We start from the raw sequence: 16,322 nt of genomic DNA on the forward strand, positions 1-16,322 counted from the left end.
AGTAGTGACTTACCTAATTATCGTTCCACAATGTGCAGCTTCCTAACGTGTTAGGAGTCATGCGTATCTGTGAAGAGGTTTGTATGGGACTGTTTAGCAGGACATACAAATTTGGGTTTACGTGGAACTGTTTAGCAGAACCGCGTGATCCGGAGTGATTCGCTACCTTGAAAGAGAGGAGTCAGAATTACTCGGATAGTTAAACAAATTTATTTTCAGCAATGATCTGTATAACTATCGCTGGGCTTGAGACTTAGTCTCGCCTCGGGTATTAGAAGTTTGAGTTTAGCTCGAATATTCGAATATCCTTTTAAATGGTCGAGTAAGTTTGAGACTGATCGACAAGATAAATTACCGACCTTGCGTTACGCAATTTGGTCTTTTTGAAAGATTTTAACAGAGTTTGAAATTACCGAACTTGCGTTACTCGGTTTGGTCTTTTTTTGAAAGATTTTAACAGAGTTGAAATTACCGAACTTGCGTTACGCTGTTTGGTCTTTTTTTGAAAGATTTTAACAGAGTTTGAAATTACCGAACCTGTGTTACACGGTTTGGTTGTTTTGAAAGATTTTAACAGAATTGGAAATTACCGAACTTGCGTTACGCGGTTTGGTCTTTTTGAAAGATTTTAACAGAGTTTGAAATTACTGAACTTGCGTTACGCGGTTTGGTCTTTTTGAAAGATTTTAACAGAGTTTGAAATTACCGAACTTGCGTTACACGATTTGGTCTTTTTGAAAGATTTTAATAGAGTTATAAATTACCGAACCTGTGTTACACGGTTTGGTCTTTTTTTTTGAAAGGTTTTAGTAGGAAAAATATTTCTGATCCTGTGTTACACGGATTGGTCTTTTCTTTCTTCTCCCGGGTATTTAGTACCCTGATGATTAGTATTGTAATGTCAAGTAGTGGCTTACCTAATCATCGTTCCGCAATGTGCAGCTTCCTAACGTGTTAGGAGTCATGTGTATCTGCGAAGAGGTTTGTATGGGACTGTTTAGCAGGACATACGAATTTGGGTTTATGTGGAACTGTTTAACAGAACCGCGTGATCCGGAGTGATTCGCTACCTTGAAAGAGAGGAGTCAGAGTTACTCGGATAGTTAAACAGATTTATTTTCAGCAATGATCTGTATATCTATCGCCAGGCTTGAGACTTAGTTTCGCCTCGGTATTAGAAGTTTGAGTTTAGCTCAAATATTCGAGTACCCTAATAATTGGTCAAGTCTTAGACTGATCGGCATGATAAAATTTTTTACTCTTTGAGTGTTTGGAATTTGTACTTGTTTTAGACAAGTTTCAAAAGGTTTATAACAAAATAAAAAAAAAAAAAAACTCTTTGAATGTTTAGTTTTGAACTTGTTTTGGACGAGTTTCAATACATTGGTCTTTGGCCTATTTTTGCAGGTTTCTAAAAAGGAAAAACTCTTTGAGTGTTTAAGTTTGTGCCTGTCTTAGACAAATTGCAACGTGGTTTCTAAATAAAAAAAAATGAAAGCTCTTTGAGTGATTAAAGTGATTATTTTGTTTGTTTGGTTGGTGCTCTTGGAGTAATTGTTATATTTACTTTGGCTTAGCCTGAAAAAAAAAAACTCTTTGAATGTTTAGTTTTGAACTTGTTTTGGACGAGTTTCAATACATTGGTCTTTGGCCTATTTTTGCAGGTTTCTAAAAAGGAAAAACTCTTTGAGTGTTTAAGTTTGTGCTTGTCTTAGACAAATTGCAACGTGGTTTCTAAATAAATAAAAAATGAAAGCTCTTTGAGTGATTAAAGTAATTATTTTGTTTGTTTGGTTGGTGTTCTTGGAGTAATTGTTATATTTACTTTGGCTTAGCCTGAAAAAAAAAAACTCTTTGAATGTTTAGTTTTGAACTTGTTTTGGACGAGTTTCAATACATTGGTCTTTGGCCTATTTTTGCAGGTTTCTAAAAAGGAAAAACTCTTTGAGTGTTTAAGTTTGTGCTTGTCCTTAAACAAATTGCAACGTGGTTTCTAAATTAAAAAAAATGAAAGCTCTTTGAGTGATTAAAGTGATTATTTGGTTTGTTTGGTTGGTGCTCTTGGAGTAATTGTTATGTTTACTTTGGCTTAGCCTGAAAAAAAAAAAAAGAGTGTTTGTGTTTTTGTAATCGTTCGTTCGTTTTTTGTTAACTAGTTTAGATAGTTGAGTCATGAGTATTAGGGAGAGACTATCTCTTTGAGATGTCTTAGTTGCCGAGTTAAGAGTCGGTGAGAAGCTATCTCCCTATTGTTGGTAGAGTTTTATCTTTGTGAATATCATTTTAAAACTGAAAACCCAAAAATTTGCTTTGCTTTCGGGTCAGTCAAAATGTGTCGTCTGTTCAGCTTTGCCATTCGCGTGTTACACACGCTCTGCCAAAGAGGGGCATCTGTAGACACCCCATTTTGACCGGACCCAAGTTCGTGCCGATTGTGCAAAACCTCGTCAAACCAGTGAGCTGGGGTCCCAAATTGAACCCTGCAGTAGCTTAGGGTCCCACCAGGTTCCCCTTAAAATTTCGTCAAAATTTGAGCTAGTTTGGGTAGTGAACAATGCCGTGATAGAAGTGCAGTTCAAATCTAAAAAGGGGAGTGAATCATCTTAAAGGTGGCTGTCCATGGAAAAAAAGAAGGCAAATATATCAATTTTTGTAAAAAGGGTGAGAATTCGTTTTCGTTGATTTTGGTTGAAATTCGGAGAAGGAGAAGAGAAAAAAACAGGGAAGAGGATCTCAGATCTAGATCTGAGATTTTGAGAGAAAATCTCAGATCTGGATCTGAGGTTTTTGAGGGTTGTTCTTAATTTTTCGAGGAGGAGGGAGAGGGAAAAAAGGAGAGAAAGCTGAGAAAGCAGAGAGAGAAAGGGAGGGATTTTGGCCGTTCTTCTCCGGCATAAACTCCGGCCGGCCAACCTTCATTAAACCCGGCCGCACCTTGAACCGCCATTCACTACCACCACTTCCATCTTCAACCTCTACAAGTTCTAACCCTCATATCTGCAGAGAGAAAAACCCTAGATGAAATCAACGGAAAGAGAGGAGAAATTGCAGAGGGAGCTTGAGCTCCACTCACCGGCCAATCCCCTTTTCCTCCGCCCATTTTCTGCTTCTATTTCTCCACCCAACCTTCATCTTCTCCACCTCCAATCGGTTCCAACCCCGATTTCCACCCCCACCACTATCGTCTTCTCCAAATCCCCAAACCCATCTCCACCCCTGTTGAAACCCATTTCATCACCCTCTACTTCCAAACCATATTCCCATTACCCTAAAACCCCCATCAGCCATTATCCCTACCACTTCTTTCATAGCTCCCATCACCTCTCACTGCAAAGGATTCATAGAAGAGAAAGGTTTGCCCTTGCATCCGATCACCATCTCTGTCTTTCCGGGCCACATCTACACAATCCGGGCATCTTGTCGATCATTGCCTCTCCTCTTTGCCATCAATTCCAACACCTCCTCCATTATTTTCCCCCATCTCAGCCACTTTTCACTTCCACTCCTCAAAAGCCCCCAAAGCCCCTTTCATTTCCCCATTCAAACCCTACTTTGTCAGCCACCATTGCTTAACCCATCCCCCATTCTATCCATTCTTGGATAACCATTCCTTCAATAATCGGTGTCCGGCATTCTTGTATCTCGGTCATCATCAGCGGTGTTTCATCGGAAAGTGACGCCAATACCCAAAGCCGCAGAAGAAACTCAGAAACTCAGTGGATACAATTACTCTCATTTAATACAGGTAGCAGATCTCACTCCTATTCTTTCTCTGTGATTGATAGTTGTCTTGTCTGGTTATGAATTTCTCATCCAATGAATTGATCCCCTGTTTTGCTGATTTATGTTTCATGGATACCAACATTTGCTAGTGCAGCATTTGTTTTTAAGCAAGATCTTGGTATATGATCAAATGCTAAATCTGCTTATACCTTGGAATTTGGAATGTTTTGGGGTTAGAGATTATCTTTTTAGTAGAGCTGAGTTTATAGTTTCCTGGATATTCGACAACTTGATTGTAGTAGTTTAAATACCATTTAGATAATTGCATGATATATATAGCCTCCTAGTGTTTTTTCTTTTAAGACAGCAGAGCCTTGTATGATAGTTTCAGCACATTGTTTACATGAGAGATTTCTTATATTTATGGATAAATATCCTGCTCGATATGATTTACAGATTCAATGATTTAAATCAGGGTATGTGCAAGATTTTTGACTTTATTGTCTAATCTTTCCCACTGGAATGTGGGCGCATGTGTGTGTCTCTATGTGTGCATGTATGTGTTGACTATCATATATGGGGGCTGCTTGTAAAAGTAGGATAAGGTTGTAGCATTGCTTCTCATTCTGTTTTTTTTTATTTTATATGCTAGTCCCTATTTGGTTTTGTGTTAATCTCTATACATATATTTTCAACCATATATCTGATCCCATTTTGGTTATTTGCAAATTCCATGGTCATGATCATATTGAAATAATCAGCAGATCGAATAATTGGGATCATCTTATAAGAAAATTTTTTCTTTTTTTTTTAGCTTGTGTCATTGTATAGCCAGCAAATGAGTGGTTTGGAGTACCCTAATTCATCACCCTGGTATTTGGCTTCATTCCATATGAGTTAGTTAATTTTGGATCACTTCATGATGTCTTGATCTGAGAGATTAAGGTTGTAATTTCTGATTTTTTAACATAGGGGCAGAATAGACGGTTGTCCTTTAAATTTTGAGTCCTATACGAACATCATTTTGTTTTGCTCAACTTGTGATCTTTTTGATCAAATATTTTAAATGTCTAGCCTCATCCCTGTTGCAGAGCACGTGAAGCTAGTGATGATCACCTTTTGCATTCTAAAAGTTAGGAATGCGGGTTCTGCATTCGAATTTTTAGAGACTTGCCAAGTCTATGGGATACTTTTCTTGGTCGTTGAATGTGTTTCCCTATTATGGCAAAGGGCGATGAAGGCGCTAGCCCAAGCCCATCTTTAGGGGACTCGCTCAATCTAAGTAGCGCTCCCCTCTCTTGTTTAGTAGGCCTACTCAACCTTTCAGATATGCCCCCTGTTACGCACTACAATTTGTATAAATTAGAATTATCATAATCTTTTGATTTCTTTTTTATATATATTCTTCTCTTGTACTAATCTTTGAGTTAGGTTTTGAGGACGATAATAAATGGACTGCTCAGGTGAGACTCTCTTGAGGATCATAAACTTGTCTTTTATTTAAATAAATTGTTTTAGGAAAGAAGGAGATCAGATGACTACTCTATTCGATATTATCGACATGAGTACTGTCTGATCTCAAGGCGGGCTTAGAAATATTATCCTGTGCATTTGTGATATCAGATGATTACTTTAGCATCATCTGATTTCACCCCCATATCGGGGCAGTGGTACTTGTGGTTGGGCATAGAAGTGTTTAATGTTGTTTCTTGCTTTATTAGGCTATCCAGCGGCTGGTCTGGACTAATTAATGTTGTTTATCGTTGTATGATTGCTATTATTACAGATTGTGCACTCTTTAGTTGTAGATCATATTTTGCTGATATTTGATTTGTTTTTATAATAATTGATTGGAATTTGCGATTATCTGGTAGAATTTTCCTCTCTCTTTGATTAGACTAGCACAGTCTTTTAGATTTCTGTTAAATTTCTTTAGATGCTATAACCTGTACTAGGAGACATACTCTGTCTCGTTAGGCAATCCTCCTTTGGAGGCAAGTCTCATTTGTAGAATCCTCTCTGAGATTGCACCTCAGTTCGTTCTTTTGTTAATTAGAGACCAATTTGGTCAATTAGTTGTCTTAGCCTTGCTTCCCCCTTTGCAAGGGCAATGATAAGATTGCTTAGAGCCAATCTTTGTGTGTTTGGGAGACCCGTCCGGTCTCATTCCCTCGTTAATCCTCTTTGTGTGCTTTTTGATTTTGGAAGAACACCCTACTCGGCTTGGCTTCATACCCCTACCCTTATGGGTATTGGGTTGCACATTTGTTGCACCCTGAGGGCTAGGTAGCTGTCCGGCCCGGCTGGATGTTTTTACCTCTGTCAAATATGCACAGAGTCTCTTATTTCCTTTTAGACCCGCCCGGTCTCATTTCTCTTGCTAAACCTCCTCTTTGTGCGCCGTTTGATTTTGGAAGAACACCCTACTCGGCTTGGCTTCATACCCCTACCCTTATGGGTATTGGGTTGCACATTTGTTGCACCCTGAGGGCTAGGTAGCTGTCCGGCCCAGCTGGATGTTTTTTACCTTTGCCAAATATGCACAAGGTCTCTTATTCCTTTTTGCTTGTAAGCTTCTCCTTAGTCGATAGTCCATTCGCATAGGAGTCAGCCTTGATTAGAGAGTCTTTGACTCATTCATCCTTTAGATAGTGTTATTAGAGAGTCTTTGACTCATTCGCCTTTTAGGTGGCGTTATTAGAGAGTCTTTGATTCATTTGTCTTTTCAGTAGTGTTGTAGGAGAGTCTTTGATTCATTTGTCTTTCAGGTGTTGTTATTAAAGAGTTCTGACTCAATCTTTCTCTTTTAGAGAGTCTTTGACTCATTTATCCTTTAGTCGGTGTTTTTGGAGTCTTTGACTCGTGATTCTATCTCTTAGAGAGTCTTTGACTCGTATATTCTTTAGTCGGTGTTTTTGGAGTCTTTGGCTCGTGTTTCCATCTTTTAGAGAGTCTTTGACTCGTATATCCTTTAGTTGTTGTCAGTGGAGTCTTTCCCTCGTGTTTTCTCTCTTAGAGCGTCTTTGAATCATGTTTCCGTTTCTTTCAGAGAGTCTTTGACTCATTCGTCCTTTGGGTGATTTTATTAGAGAGTCTTTGACTCATTTGTCCTTTTAGGAGTGTTATTAGAGAATCTTTGATTCGTTTACCTTTGCTTTTGATAGTGTTATTTGTTTAGGGGTTTCCCCTATTTGCCCTAAGGTTTAGCCCTAGGGTTTTGCTTTGTGTTTCCCTTAAGTCTTTGACTCAAAGGGTGAAAACAATTAAAATCCAAAAACATATTAAAGCATTTAAAAATCCCAAAACATTAAATATTTTTAAAACTCAAAAACATTCGAAAAATCTTAAAAAAGCTTAAAGTGTTGAGTGTTTTAGAAGTATTAGTTAGGAGAGTTCGTTTCGAACTACGTTGGCTTGATCCTCTTCCGAGGTACGTAGCGCAGCTTGGGATCCACATCCCAAGTCCAGCCAAACTTTTGTAGATAGCATTTTAAATCTTTTCGAATAAGTAACCTTTAAAACCTTCATTTTCAAAAGATCTTCCTCTAGAGTTAGGAGTTTCTCCTAGATAGAGAGTTTTAGAGTTAGGTTGTGTCTTTTGATATGTTGTTTGTTTGTTTGTGCTTGTTTTAGAGTTAGGGGTCTGTCCTAGAGTTATAGGAGCGCCTCCGTCCGGTCAGTCGGCGATCCACATCGCCGAGTGATGACTAGAGTAGGATACGGTAGTCCACCTTTGGTTTTCCTTAGGAAATACAGCCTAGTTACACATAGGTTGTAGGAATTACCTGCATTAGCCTAGGGCTAATCTGCATTTAGTTAGGGCATATAGGGTGTCCTAAAATTCACAATTCACTGGAATTTAAATAATCATACAATAAACTTTAATAATTGGTCCGGTCTTTTAGATCGAGTCTAGGATAGAAGGCTAGGTGTCTTAGGCATCATAGCTTAGAATAGGCGCGAAGAACTACGTTGCCTTGATTCTCGTGGAGGCGGGGATACGTAGGCTTCTTTGGATGAATACCAGACCATCCGAGGACTCGGGCTAATAATTTAGAGTCTTAGGATTTGTTATGTTGTTATTATATGTTTTGATGTGTTTTCTTACTTTCTCGTACTGATCCTATACCTTTTGCTGTAGCTTGCATGTGTTTGCACATCAGAACTTAGACACCCATTAGGTTTGTCATTCATAACCTAGCTATGCTTAGGTGGCACATCTTTCATTTTATTTTATATGTGTTTATTATCTTTATCCTCAGGAAATGCATGCTTAGGTAGACGATTCCTGAGGATTGTTCCCATTTCAGATGATTTTTACCCAAACTTCTTTGGAGTTAATAATAAATGGCATAAGAGACCAAGTGCTTGCACTCGGACGAATCGGGGGTGCTCTCAGACCTTCCCCATTCGTAACCAGGCACGAACCCATATATATTTCTGGTTATCCATTGTACAGAGGATTTGATTTTAGGGTTCCATGGCATATCCATGGATGGCGACTCTGAGTTTATTTCAGGTATATCTCGGTTTCGAACCTCGGTTTCGGATCGAGACATATCTCTTTCTTTTATATCGCCACTCGTGCTATGCTATGAGGGTGGCATCCGTTTTGAGAGTTCCTTGGTAGAGCTCTCCTTCACACGTGGATGATCCAGAGGATGGTGTGAGGACCCGTTCCCTCGCCGCCTATCTCGGATCGGGGTCCACATTTAGTCCCATCCCCCTCGATGTATTGCAGATTTTCTCCCTTGACAAGGCCTTAGTTAAGGGATCTGCCAAATTATCACCAGATCTCACAAAGTCAATGGTGATTGATCCATTAGAAATCAATTCTCTCACAGTACTATGTTTCCGGCGTATCTGTCGCGACTTTCCATTATAGTACTTATTATGTACTCTTCCAATAGCAGCTGTGCTGTCACAGTGAATCAAAATAGCGGGAACAGGTCTTTCCCAAATAGGTATATCAGATAAAATATTTCTCAACCAACTAGTCTCTTCACATGCAGAGGTTAGTGCAATCAGCTCAGATTCCATAGTGGACTGAGCAATAATAGTCTGTTTCTTGGATCTCCAAGAAACTGCACTACTACTAATAGTAAATACATACCCAGTGGTAGCCTTGGAATCTTCTGACAAAGTATTCCAATCGGCATCACTGAAACCCTCTAGAACAGCAGGAAACCTATGGTAGTGAATCCCATTATTAATGGTTCGTTTGAGGTATCTCATGACTCGTGATATAGCATTCCAATGTTCTATACTTGGATTACTAGTATATCTACATAATATGCCTACCGCATATGCTATATCAGGTCTGGTACAGTCTGTAGCATACCTTAAACTACCAATAATACTAGCATACTCTTTTTGATTAACACTATCACCTTCATTAGAATACAATCTAATACTAGGATCAAAAGGAGTACATACTGGATTACAATCAAAGTACTTATACTTTTTAAGTATCTTTTCTATATAATGGGACTGGTCTAAAGATATACCACTATCAGATCTTGTAATTTTAATCCCTAAAATTACATTTGCTTCTCCTAGATCTTTCATATCAAAGTTTTGTTTTAATAGATTTTTGGTTTGTTTAACTATTTCCAAGTTAGAACCAAAAATTAAAAGATCATCAACATACAAGCAAATAATAATACAATAAGTATTAATATACTTATAATATATACACTTATCACTTTCATTGATTTTAAAACCATTTGATATAATGATATTATCAAATTTTTCATGCCACTGTTTTGGTGCTTGTTTAAGTCCATACAGTGACTTCACCAACTTACATACTTTATTTTCTTGACCTGGAGATATGAAACCACTAGGTTGGTCCATATATATCTCATCTTCTAGATTACCATTTAAGAAAGCAGTCTTTACATCCATTTGATGAATTACCAGATTATGGATTGCAGCCACTGCAATCAAAACTCTAATGGATGTAATCCTAGTAACCGGAGAGTATGTATCAAAGAAATCTATATTTTCTTTTTGCCTAAAGCCTTTAGCAACAAGCCTAGCTTTATATTTGTCTATGGTTCCATCTGGTTTCAATTTTCTTCTAAGAATCCATTTACACCCTATGGTCTTAAATCCTGGTGGTAAATCTACTAATTTCCAAGTCTGGTTTGACATCAGAGACTCCATCTCATCATTGACAGCTTCTCTCCAAAAGTCAGCATCTGACGAGGACAAAGCTTCCTCTAAAGAAGAAGGATCTCCCTCCAAACTAAAGACATAGAAATCAGAGCCAAAATCCTTGGCTATTTTGGATCTTTTACTTCTCATAGGTTCAATTTCTACTTCAGGGTTTACCTCAATCCTAGGCTCGGTGCCCCCACTATCTCCAATAGTCACGGTACCCCCACTATGTCTAGATTTAAAAGGAAATTTATCTTCAAAGAATTCAGCATCCACTGACTCTATTATTACACTGTTATTTAGGTCTAAAAACCTATATGTTTTGCTTGTAAGAGAGTAACCCATAAAGGCACACTCTATGGCTCTACTTCCTATTTTGGGTCTCTTAATATTAGAAAGTCTTACATAAGCTAAACATCCCCAAACTCTAAAGTAACTCACATTGGGTTTCCTATTTTTCCAAAATTCAAAAGGTGAGACTTTAGTTTTGTAATTAGGAATTCTATTAAGAACATAGCAGGAAGTTAGAATTGCTTCTCCCCATAAGTTAGAAGGGGCTCCTGAACTTAGGAGTAAAGCATTCGTAAGTTCCACTAGTGTTCTATTTTTCCTTTCTGCAACCCCATTTGAAGCGGGAGAGTAAGGAGCGGTTGTTTCATGTATAATTCCTAATGACTTAACAAAGTCAGTGAATTCTAATGATTCATATTCACCTCCTCTATCACTTCTTAGTCTCTTAATCTTCCTATTGAATTGGTTCTCTACTTCTAATAGGTATTCCTTAAACATTTTTAAGGCTTCACTCTTATGTCTAATTAAATAAATGATTGTATACTTAGAAAAATCATCTATAAAGGTTATAAAGTATCTTTTACCACTACGGGTCAAGATACCGTCTAACTCACAAATGTCACTATGAATTAAGTCTAAAAATTCTGAATTCCTTTCAACACTTTTGAAAGGCTTTCTAGAAATTTTAGCCTTACTACATATTTCACATTTGTTAAATTCTTCTAAGACTACTTTAGGAATCATACCTAATACACTCATGTTATGTACATATTTCCTATTTATATGACACAACCTAGCATGCCATGAATTAACAAAAGAAAGCATGTAAACAGAAGAATCACTTTCATTCATTATTTCAACATTCAGTTTGAACATTCCATCACATGCATATCCTTTACCAACAAAGGATCCAAACTTGGTTACAGCATACTGGTCAGACTCTATGGTTTGTTTAAAACCAGCCTTGTTAAGAAGAAAACCAGAAACTAAGTTCTTCCTCATGTCTGGAGTATGAAGAACATCCTTCAGTATCACTTTCCGCCCTGAAGTGAAGCAAAGTTCAACGTCCCCAACACCGAGTACCTTTATTGTATGCGAGTCCCCTAGAAGCACCTTCTTCTCATTATCTGCATGAGCATACGTCTTGAACCACTTCCTGTCAAAACACACATGACGGGACGCACCAGTGTCGACCCACCACCCTTCAGATCCTCCAACGATATTCACTTCAGTGATCATAGCCACAAGTGGCTCTTCTATCACGTTGGCTTGAGGGATTGGTGCAGTCTTCTTACGTCGACACATCCGTGCAATATGACCCTTGAGCCCACAAATATAGCACACAATTTTGGAATAGTCATGCTTTCCAGAAGTTGTGTTTTGGTTCGGACGCTTGAAGGTACCTCGGTTTTGGTTCTGTTGCTTTTTCTTCAACTTCTTTTTGGGCTTCAGATTCACTTGCGGTTTCTGATTTTGGTTCTTAACTTCAGAAATGGCATTCACATTAGTTACAATTTCAGTATTCCCTTCTTTCTTATCTTGGTTACGGTTTTCTTCTTCGATCCGAAGACGAACAAGAATACCTTCCATAGATAATTCCTTAGTTTTATGAAGAAGGGAATTTCTGAATTCTTTCCAAGAAGGAGGTAATTTGTCAATCACGGCTGCAACTTGAAATTGTTCACTAATAGTCATTCCTTCCGCAAGAATGTCGTGAACAAGTTTTTGCAACTCGTGGGTTTGAGAAATCACCGTCTTCTCATCCACCATGTAATATCTAAAATACTTGCTAACCGCATATTTTTTAGACCCAGCCTCTTCCGTATCATACTTCTTCTGTAAGGCTTCCCAAAGTGTCATGGAATCCTTACAGTCACTATAAAAATCGTATAATTCGTCGGATAGGCAATTGAGAATAAAGTTTTGGCATAGGAAATCAGAATCTGTCCAGTTCTTTTTCAAAGTAGATCTAACTGGTTCAAGTTCTAATCGCCAAGGCTTTGGGTCTTCCAAAACATGGGCTACTTTCTTGGTGGATAAATAGAAAAATATTTTCTTCTTCCATCTCTTAAAATTAGCACCACTAAATCGAAAAGGCTTATTCGGATTTGAGGAATCCGATATAATCTCGTCATGGGATGCCATATTTTAGAAAGAGGAAAACAGAAATGAAAATCACCTTAAAATTGTTATGAGATTTTCCTCTTAATATAAATAATATGGCGTACCTGTTTACTGATTTCTGTGAAAAAACAGAAAGAATAGATGATTAGTATAACCTTTTCGATGCGGCGAGTTGAGGCACGGACTAGGTCGCTCTCTTTAAGGTGATTTTGCGCCTCTGCGGAAAACTCTCCTGTGCAACAGATCCGAACGCAATCACCCCCAGGATACAACAGCCCGACGCACCGTCGCTATCTATCTGAAGTGCACAATCAGATAGATCCGAACCAAACAGCGAACACTCCGAATGCCCAACAAATAAAACAGAACAGAGAAAAGAAAACAAAAATAACAGAAAGGAAACTGTTCTGTTTTTGCAAACGACTCAATAGAGATGGAAAAACGAATTAGCAGAGATGAAAGGCTTGTCTATCTGTTTAAAGAGAGATTCTAAAACAGATGTAAGAACTGTATTTCAAGACGTTGGAAACAATCTCTTTTTATAGAGAAAACGTGTCTGTTGAAGACACCTCTTTAAAACAGAAGAGACACATTTTTTAAAAACGTCATTTAAAAACACACACACACTCGCACTCCGCCCCGCCCCGACCCGACCCGACACGGCACGGCTCGGCTCGGCTCGGCGCGCGTGTGTGTGTGTTTTTTATTTATTTGATCTTGTTCTTTGTAAAACACCAAAGGCAAACAAATTGAATGCCCTTGAAAGGCCCAAGCCTTTGCTCAACACTCCCTCTTATATGGATGGGAGAATTTTTCTCAACTTCCCATCTTGGACTAAACTTTTAAGAGGTAAGAGAGCTACCTTCAAAAGTTTAAATGATATTGGTGGGAAAGTACAAGAGAATAGAATCAATTTGAAAATTTCAAATTTTGGGTGGGAAATTCAAAACAAAAAAGAATCTTTTTCAAAAGCAAATGTTTCTTTCATTTTTAGTATTTAAAATACTAACAGAAAGCACTGCCAGCATATGCAGCATCAATATGGAACCACATGCATATGCAGCATCAATATGGAACCACATGCCATAACCCTGTCAATAATCCATGAAATAACTAGTGTCGCAATATGTATTTACGGATCCAATTCAAATATTAGAGTTGATATCAAAACTTCGAATGGGAGGCAAAGCAATGATAGAAAACGTAAAATGTTCTCGTGTATATTTATAATGCAATTGTTCACAAGTCTTGTCACTTTATTCACATTACCTTGGCTATCTTACCCAATGCAGGTAAAGGGTCCACAGCCGTTGAAGAAGTAGTACCAATCTGACAGTGAGCATGCAAGATGTGTTAAAAATTCAATATCATTATTGCTCTAGTAATCAAGTAAATATCAGAACTCACCAATGTAACCATATCTCAACAAATTGTTATGATGCAATTTTATAAAAAGAAATACATAACTATTGGTTCCATGTTCACTTTCTTGTGAATATTATAGTGCTGGTTACCAGAACCTTGTTTAGAAGCTCTTGCAGTGGAGCATCTACTTCTTTCCACACAAATCATGAAAGTAATGTAAAATTTTCACTATATCAGAGCATCTTTATCTTTTTTGCATTCTACAAATGCCTATATACCTATGAAGTTCAAGTTGACTCTATTTCATGGCAGCATGCTACAGTATAGTCAGAGCTGTGACACAATAAAATGCACTTTCAAGTTTCAACTAGCGTGGGTGGAACTGGAGCCCATCATTTTACAATACATGTTTGGATAAAGTAAAGCCCATCATTTTGTAATAAATTTCCACTTAAGGCCCATCATTTTGTAATAAATTTCGACTTTGGGCAGGTGCTACCATTTTACCGTTCATGTTTTGATATGGTAGGGCCCACCATCTCTACCTAAACCAATGCATTATGGTGGGACCCACCATTTTACACCTATGAGTGAGCCCACCATCTCCACCAAAGTCCAAGAGTAGTGTGGGTCCCACCAACTCCACTCAACTCATGCATTAGATGGGGCCTAAAATTTTACCTCTTTGTTTTGATGGGATGGGTCCCAAAACCAATCAAAAGGAGGAAATAGCTAAAAAGGAGAACTTTGATCATTTCCCAAATTAAATCAAGGTTTTTACTTGAGGTAATTTTTGTCTTTTCACACATACAAGAGTATTTTGATCATTTTAGGAGTAAAAAAATCTATCATGGGTAATTAGGTCACAAATTGATGGCAAGACAGGATTTGCAAAATTCACTCAAGCATGGTGACTCTATTTGTAAATTGTCAAACTAGAAGATTGCTTTTGCAAAAAAGGCAAAATAGGATACTTCTTTTACAAAACTCTCATGTCATAGGTTGGGCCAATTTCTAGAGTACATCATTTAAGGGTAGCACCAAAGATAACCTACAACTTAAGGGATAAATTTGATGTTTCCTTTATAATTTATAGACTTTCGGTGATTTCTATTTTTTTTCAGATGTAGTTTAAGTAAGTTTCGATGGCCCAAAAATGTATAATTAGTATTTTTAAGACAACAATAAGGATTTTTATTTATTTATTTATTTCTAGTTTCTCTAACGGAGAAATTAGGCTTTATTTAAATTTCAACTCAACTCAACTCAACTCAACTAAGCCTTTGTCCCAAACTAGTTGGGGTCGGCTCTTTATTTAAATTTCAAAAAGTTTTAAATTGATCTTAGAACGGTAATTAGCATTAGCCATTTAAAAATATCTTAAATATATAAATATGTAATTTTGATGAGTTTTCTAATGATTAGTTATAATTTTTTTGAATTTTAAATTTTATATAATTAAAGGTTTTCATCCCCCCCCCCCCCCCCCCTCTCTCTCTAACGTTAACAGTGGGCAACTTTAACGCTTTTTGACGTCAAATCACGTTAAAAGGGAGGCGAATGCGTACTGCAAGAGGGTGAAAATATCGTCGCCCTAATTAAATTGTGGAATGTTACCAAATTGCTTGTGTAATTGTTCAATTTTCTAATAAGTTTTCTAGTTTCGATAAATTCCTGCTAGGTTACTTGCATCAATATTACGCACTTTGGGTATTGCTTGCATCAAATAGAGTCATCACGTCTGAGTGAATTTTGCAAATCAAGTCATGCCACCAATTTGTGACCAAAATGGCCACTGTAGATTTTTTTAACTCGTAAAAAGACAATAATTTATGTATATGTGAAAAACGAAATTACCTTGTAAAAAGACCAAAATACAGGCGATGATCAGTAATATTGTTTTGATAGGGTGAGTCCTGCCAACCCAACTCATACCCTGTTTTGATAGAGTGAGTCCCACTAACCCAACTCAAACCAGGTCCACAATTTTGCCTCATGTTCTGTTGGGGTAGGTCCCACGATCTCTACTCGAGGCCATTTTTATAGGGTGGGGCACACCATTTTACACCTCATGTTTTCATGGCGTGGGCTTATTCTTTTACACCCTTGCATAGCAGGGGCCAAGAATGCTAGTATATCTAGAAATGATATTCCCACACCCTTGATTAAAATGTATCATTGGCATCACGAGTATTTTGTTTTTTTACAAGGTAATTATGGTCTGTTCACTTATAAGGGTATTTTGGTTGTTTAATGAGTCATAAACAGTCTACGTTGGGTATTTTAATCACAAATGGATTGCATGGCCTGATTTGCAAAACTCATTCTATTTGCAAATTGTGAAACTAGAAGACTCTCTTTGCAAATAAAGCAAAGAAGAGGACTTATTTTGCAAAAATCCCTTTCGAAAATACATCAACATCAGGCCATCAGCTTGGGGTTTGTATGGTTTTATGCCTTGCTCTCTTTCTCAGGTTTCTTGTCCTGGATTGCTGCATTGAATGCTGATTACTGGTTCTAGTCTCTTTGTTAGGTACTTTACCAATATGCCAAAAGCTCCAGAGCTGACGGAACGCGTTAGGCAAGGCCCTTTAAACCTGTCCCGTATCAGGCTGGATCTGATACCACTGTTGGGACCCGGGAAGAACTTGCCCTTA

The sequence above is a fragment of the Tasmannia lanceolata genome, unplaced genomic scaffold, assembly GCF_043159265.1.
Source record: "Tasmannia lanceolata isolate RefF3 unplaced genomic scaffold, GAP_Taslan_0.1 ptg000037l, whole genome shotgun sequence".
Classification (NCBI taxonomy): Eukaryota; Viridiplantae; Streptophyta; class Magnoliopsida; order Canellales; family Winteraceae; genus Tasmannia; species Tasmannia lanceolata.